Source organism: Bubalus kerabau, chromosome 20 (assembly GCF_029407905.1).
Source record: "Bubalus kerabau isolate K-KA32 ecotype Philippines breed swamp buffalo chromosome 20, PCC_UOA_SB_1v2, whole genome shotgun sequence".
In the NCBI taxonomy this organism is placed as follows: domain Eukaryota; kingdom Metazoa; phylum Chordata; class Mammalia; order Artiodactyla; family Bovidae; genus Bubalus; species Bubalus kerabau.
Window position 1 is genome coordinate 18918648 of NC_073643.1, and position 6648 is coordinate 18925295.

Here is a 6648-nt window from a genome sequence, read left to right on the forward strand (position 1 = left end):
GCGCCATTGGCCCCTCCGCCCACCGCCCCGCACCCATTGGCCAACTCGCTGCCAATCAGCGGAAGCCGCCGGGGCCACCTAGAGAAGAGGCTGTGCTCTGGGGCTCCGGCTCCTCAGAGAGCCTCGGCTAGGTAGGGGAGCGGAACTCTTGGTGGGAGGGGGTCCGGCGGATTGGTGGGGGGATGGGTGGCTGAGGTCGTCTGGCCGGTACCTGGGGGTCGCCTTCCCCGGTGGGAAGAAGGGAGCATAGCGTTTGTTACGCTGAAAGGGAAAGAGGTGGTCAGAGGCAGGCGGGAGTGCGGCCCGCCTTGCGGCAACCGAAGGGGGAGGGAGAAGGGAGCGGAAAAGGCTCGAATCCGGACGGAGCCATTGCTCCTGCAGAGGGAGGAGCGCTTCCGGCTCTTATCTTGTCACTGATTGGTTGCTGCTGCTCCCGCCGGGTGCGAAAACACAAATGGCGTGTTTTGGTTGGAGTAAAGCGCCTGTCAGTTACAGCCTCGGGAGTGCGCAGCCGCCTAGGGACTCTCGCATTGCCCACTGGGTGGGTGCTTAGGTAGGTAGGGTGGAGAGAGACTTGGACGAGCAGGCGCGGTCGGCCTCCCACGGGGAGGTAGGGGTGGGGGTGGGAAGGGAGGGTCAGTGAAAGTGGCTTCGCGCGGGCGTCCTACCACCCTCCCCTTCCTTCGGGGGAGTCGGTTTACCCGCCGCCTGCTTGGCTTCTGCATCTGATTGGCTGCTGAAGCTCAGGGAACGGCCCCTTGTTATTGGCTCGGGTCCCAAATGAGCGAAACCACTGCGCGGGTCGGCGGGGAGGCGGTCGTTGGTACGATCCTCCCTGAGACCCAGCGCCGCAGTGTCTGGCCCCGCGCCCCTGCGCAACGTGGCAGGAAGCGCGCGCTGGAGGTGGGGGCGGACTGCCGGGCCGAGGATTCTGGGTGGTGGCGATTGCGGCTCCGCCCTGGGCGCCCGCTGCCTGAAGGACAAGACTAGCCCGACCTGCTCCTGGACCCGTGGGGCTGAAGGGAGGAGTGGGGGTCGGTGCCGCTGGCTTGTGGGTGGGAGGTGCATGTTCTCCAAAAATCGGCGCGAGCTGCAATCCTGAGGTGGCTGCAGTGGAGGAGGCGGAGAGAAGGCCGCACCCTTCTCAGCAGGGGGAGGGGAGTGCCGCAATACCTTTATGGGAGTTCTCTGCTGCCTCCTGTCTCCTAAGGACCGCCCTGGGCCTAGAAGAATCCCTCCCTCCCCCGCGATCTCGTCATCGCCTCCATGTCGAGTCTCGATTATGGGCGGGATTCTTTTGCCCAGGCTTAACCTTATTCCTGGGCGTTGTCCTGCAGGGGATCGAGCAGGTATAAGATTTAGAGGACGAACCCAATTTCTTTTATCTTCCCACAGGCTTGAGTTTGTGTCACAAAATAATTATAATGGGGTGGTGGAGTGAAATGAAGTCCAGGCAACACCTAGGACTTATTTTATGCAGCGAGACTGCGTGTTACTACTTCTTAACATCCTTTTGTTGCCTTTTTTCCAGGAGATAGAGAGGTTAAAAGCTTGATCTGAATTTTATACTCTCCCCATTTGAGACAGTTGAGAAATAGGTTAAAGGCATGCTCTCTTGAGTTCCCCATTTGAGACTGTTGCTACACCGCCAAAACAGAGCATTTTAGATTAGATCTTAAAAATGTAATTCCCCACCCTTGCATTCTTAAGAGTCAGGCCTTTTAGCAACTCTCATACTTTCAGCCCATTTTCTGTTTGTTATACTTGCTTATCTTGTCCCAGTCATACCATTGGCTTTCTCCTCTCCTGTTTTTGGTGTCCCGGTGAGTCATGAAACCAAACAGGTTTCACCACCAATTAAGGCTACCCAGCTCGAGCATAGGCTTCACTCTTGCCCAGAAATGCGTTTATTCCTCTTTTATGGATATTCTTGAGTCTTTACCTTGATTTTCATTTAATTTTTTAATCTCAGCTGGGATTCTACCGACCCTCTTAATAGTCCAGATGATCCTGACTACTGCTTTGCTGAGAACCGGACGTGAGGTTCAGCAACATCTCTTTTATATCCTTAGAATACCTTTCAATCCATTTTCATTGATATGCTTATCAGTTAGTAATCAAGCTCAGTTGCCATAAGGCTAGTATCCTTCGAACTAGGATCTCTTGTTTCTGGTATCTGCTGATACAACTTTCATATGTGTCCAGGACAGTAGTTCTCATACAAAGATAACAGCATGGAAGTAACTGATCCAACTCCTTTACTGGCTGGTAACTACTGACAGGATGCGTTCCATCATCACAAATGTGATGTACAAGGTCCCTCAATGGATTAACCTCATCTTAACAGCCTTTTTGTTTGTGACAGTTTTCCACATACACACCCAAACAACATTATTAGACCTCTTTGTAGGGTGGTTCCTCCTGGAATGCTACCCTTGATAGTCCTTACCCTTCCAATAAAGACTTAAAACTCAAATATCTCCCCTATGATCTTGCCTTCTGTGGTCTATGCTTTAAGCTAGAATCCCCTTTCTCTTGGTCCCATAGCAGGTTGAATCATAGCACTTCTCAGGTGGTTGTCAGTGCTTATTTAAATTCTCTTAGCTATTCTGAGCTTCTTGTTGAGTGTTGTACCTAAGTTCCTAGTATATTCCCTTGATGGCTAGCCAACCTTAAATAAAACGGAATGAGTGACTTGTAGATGTCTTTATAAGGTTTGATAGATTGTCCTCTGTTAATATTTCTTTTTTGTGTGCTTGCTAGTGTTCTAGATTAGCACTGTCCAGTAGAAGATTCTGCAGTGATGGAAATGTTCTGTAGTGTGCTGACATGATGGCCACTAACCATACGTTATTCTTGAGCCCTGGACATGTGGCAGTTGTGACTAAGGAACTGAATTTTAAATTTTATGTAATTTAAATTACTGCTGTGGACAGTGAGGCTCTAGCTACAGACTGTGGATTGCAGAATACTTAATGTTGTTCACTCACTCAGTAGTGTCCAACTCTTTGCGATCCCATGCACTGCCCCACACAAGGCTTCCCTGCCCTTCACAATCTCTGGGAGCTTGCTCAGACTCTTGTCCATTGAGTCGGTGAAGCCATTCAACCATCTCGTCCTCTGTCATCCCCTTCTCCTGCCTTCAATCTTTATATGGACATTGATAATTTTCTCTTCATACAGAGCAGTAAGGAACCTCTGGCACATTTAAGTTCCTCCCACACCACCCCTGACTCCTGCCAGGTTGGTTGGTTGGCAGGTTTTAATACTGGATTGACCAAAAAGTTCATCTGGGCTTTCCGTATGATATGGAAAAACCCAAATGAACTTATTGGCCAACCCAATACCTATTTGTATTCTTCTCATGCTCAGTTGCTCAGTGATGTCTGACTCTTTGCAACCCTGTGGACTGTAGCCCACCAGGCTTCGCTATCTATGGGATTTTTCAGGCTGCCATTTCCTGACAGCTAAATCCAGAAAATAATTTCTAAAGATAAACCTGCCTTGGACAATGTTGAGAAAGCAAGTGTTGATGTGTTTTGAGTTTCAAAAAATAATACATAATGAATTTTAGGAAAGTGGGATTTCATTAAAATAATGACAGAAGTTTAGTGAGGAATAGGACTTTAAAAGGGAAATTTTTTAACTTAAAATTTTTCCTTAAAATGTGAGAACTGCACATAATTGGCTTGCTATTTAATGCAGACTCCCAGTCTCACACCCAGAGATTCTGAATTCAGTTAAGATTGGTGGGGGGCATTAGAATTCTGTGTCTTTTATATCCTTCTGATGTTGGTAGGCTGGAAATCACACTATAAATACAGTCCTGTGGGACTACAGTATGCCCTGTCTTTAGTAGTTTCAGAAGCTTATAGGTCAGATTGTTTTGTTTTTATTTTAGAAGGAATGTTAAACTATTCCAAGTAAATTTTTTTTTTTTTTGAGAAAGAAAGTTTCCTTTTTTGTCTATTTTCCCACTACATGCATTCCTCAAGGATATGGATTTGTTTTTGATTCCGAGGTGCCTGAACCTAGAGCTGAGTACTCAAGAAATGTTGATTTTATTGACTTATATGTGAAACTGATTTTCAGATAAAGAGTTTTAAGTCCACAGAAACAATGCTCTTTTTAGGGAGAAACTTAACCCAAATTACCTAATATTCTATTCATAAAGGAAACTGATGCCTCACGGTCTCTGAATACATTTGTCGGCCATTTAGCTCTTCCTTGGGTTTCCTGTACAAACCCTTGCACTTAGCCTCTTCCTGTGCTTGACTTCCTTAGACTTTTATTACAATTTTTTAAACAAACCCACTACTTAGCTCCTTTTGAAGTATAGCCATATTATTTCTTAAACTCCTAGGACAAAAAATGAGTAGAATGAAAACATACTTGCATGAGAGAATTGAAGGTTTTGTAAGTGCTCTTAATTTTTTAGAAGATTTATAAAATTTGAACATAAATGTTTCTATCATATTTTTTGTGCACAGAAGAGGTATGGTAAATTATGGTTTGCAACTGTTAATCCAAAATGTGATAGGGATCAGCATCAGGAGGGTAAGACTAGTTTGTTTTAGGCAGCATGTGAGATTTTAATTCACCAAATATTGGTAGCATAGTCTTAACACCGGACCACCAGGGAAGTTCATAGGCCAACCTTAATTATAGAATACATCGTTAGGTCATGTACCCAGAAGTCTGGTACTTTAGATTGCAGAGAGACCGAACAACTTTCCTATAGACATAGCAATTTATTAAGGACCAGGGAAGGCAATGGCACCCCACTTCAGTACTCTTGCCTGGAAAATCCCATGGATGGAGGAGCCTGGTGGGCTGCCGTCCATGGGGTCGCTGAGAGTTGGACATGACTGAGCAACTTCACTTTCACTTTTAACTTTCATGCATTGGAGAGGGAAATGGCAACCCACTCCAGTGTTCTTGCCTGGAGAATCCCAGGGACGGGGGAGCCTGGTGGGCTGCCGTCTATGGGGTTGCACAGAGTTGGACACGACTGAAGCGACTTAGCAGCAGCAGCAACAGGGATCCAAACTCTGGTCTGATTTGCTTAGCTATTATTGCCAATTTAGGGTACTGTCTTTTCTGATGGAAACAGTCTTTTAGAAAATTTAATCTAGGTGCACATACAGGATAGGCTGTAGGGTTGAAGACAGAGAGAGAACCTAAGAGACCACTTCTAGAGACCACTTAGGGTTCTTTTATAGAGTCCAAACAGGAAATGATGAGGTCTTATATACAGTGGTAGCAGTCAAGATGGAAAGACAGACTTGGACTAGCTAAATGTCAGTCACTGAAAAGAATAGTCTCAACACATTCCTTTCTCAAGGAAGCCTTCCATGATGCCTTAACTCCAGTATATTGGGTTCCCCAACTGAATGCTGTCATAGCATTTCTCACAATCATAATTATTAATTGTGGTGTTTTCCGCATACTTCTTTAGCTTGCTCCTTCAGGGTATGACTTTGCTTGTTTATGGCTGTATCCCTGTTGCCTAAGCATATGGAGGTCTTCAGGGTCAAAACTGTTTTCGTAATACAGTTAAGTCCCTTACATATGAACATTCAAGTTGCAAACTTTCTCTCCATTCATGTAAGTTAGTTCACATGTCTCGTGTACATTGTCACGATGTAGGGGTTTTCTTTGAGGAGGCACTGTTACTCTTTGAGACACAGGATCCAAATGTAGACCAGTACATAGAGGTTCCAGCAACTGTTAATGCAGTCCAATGCTATTGTGTCATCTGATGAGAAAAAAAGAGCTACTATCCAGATATCACTGGATCAGGTATTCAAAAGGGTAGATAGAATTGAATCCAGCGAAGAACCAGAATCCCAGAATCTGTGCTATTCAGATAGAATTGAATCCAGCAAGGAAACAACTTGTGCCATCCAGGTCAGGTGTGAGAGAAATTGCAGCTTGTTTTCCATCTCCTATTGCTGATAACCTTCAACTCTACTATCTCCCACCTCCTCTCCCCGCTCCAGTCAGTAACTCTTGCCTGTTCCCTCGATGCCAGCCCTTGCACTATATTATTGTACTTTTCAGGGTACTGTATTATAAGATTAAAAATGTTTATGTATTAATGTTGCTGTGAAAAGTATTATAAACCTGTTACAGTATAGTACGATATAGTCAATTGTGTTAGTTAGGTACCTAGGCTAACTTTGGTATACTTATGAACAAATTAGACTCACCAGTGTGCTCTCCGAATGAAACTCATTTGTATGTAGCAGATATACTATACTAAAATGAAACAACCTTTTCAACTCATTAACCCTTTTAACTTATTCTCACAAGTGCGTAGAGGCTACATGATATGTGGTGATGTCATCACTGATGTTAATTGAATGGTGCTGTATATTCTTCAATTTTCCATAATTTCCTAAGGTGGTAGGTTTAAGTATGAACTCACTCTTTAGGTTATACCTTCAAAATCCCAGCAAACCTCAGTATTATATAGTTATAAAATCCTGTAGACTTTGTGCCTAAGCATGAACATGAATACATTCTGTTGTCTTGTTGTGAAATAAGGTTTTAAATATTTTCTTACAACTTATAAACTTATATTGAATCACAATTTTAGAATATAAATTTTCTCAAAATCAATTTATATTTTTCTTATTTAAGAAT

General features: G+C 44.3%; 1 long non-coding RNA gene across 1 annotated transcript; it reads left to right on the forward strand.

Annotated features, from left to right (window-relative positions):
• The first annotated feature begins 125 nt into the window (after window positions 1-125).
• Window positions 126-4685, forward strand: LOC129635472 (uncharacterized). The gene is made up of 2 exons (XR_008706318.1): window positions 126-553; window positions 1973-4685. It is a non-coding gene; the product is annotated as an uncharacterized LOC129635472 (long non-coding RNA).
• Window positions 4686-6648: the final 1963 nt, after the last annotated feature.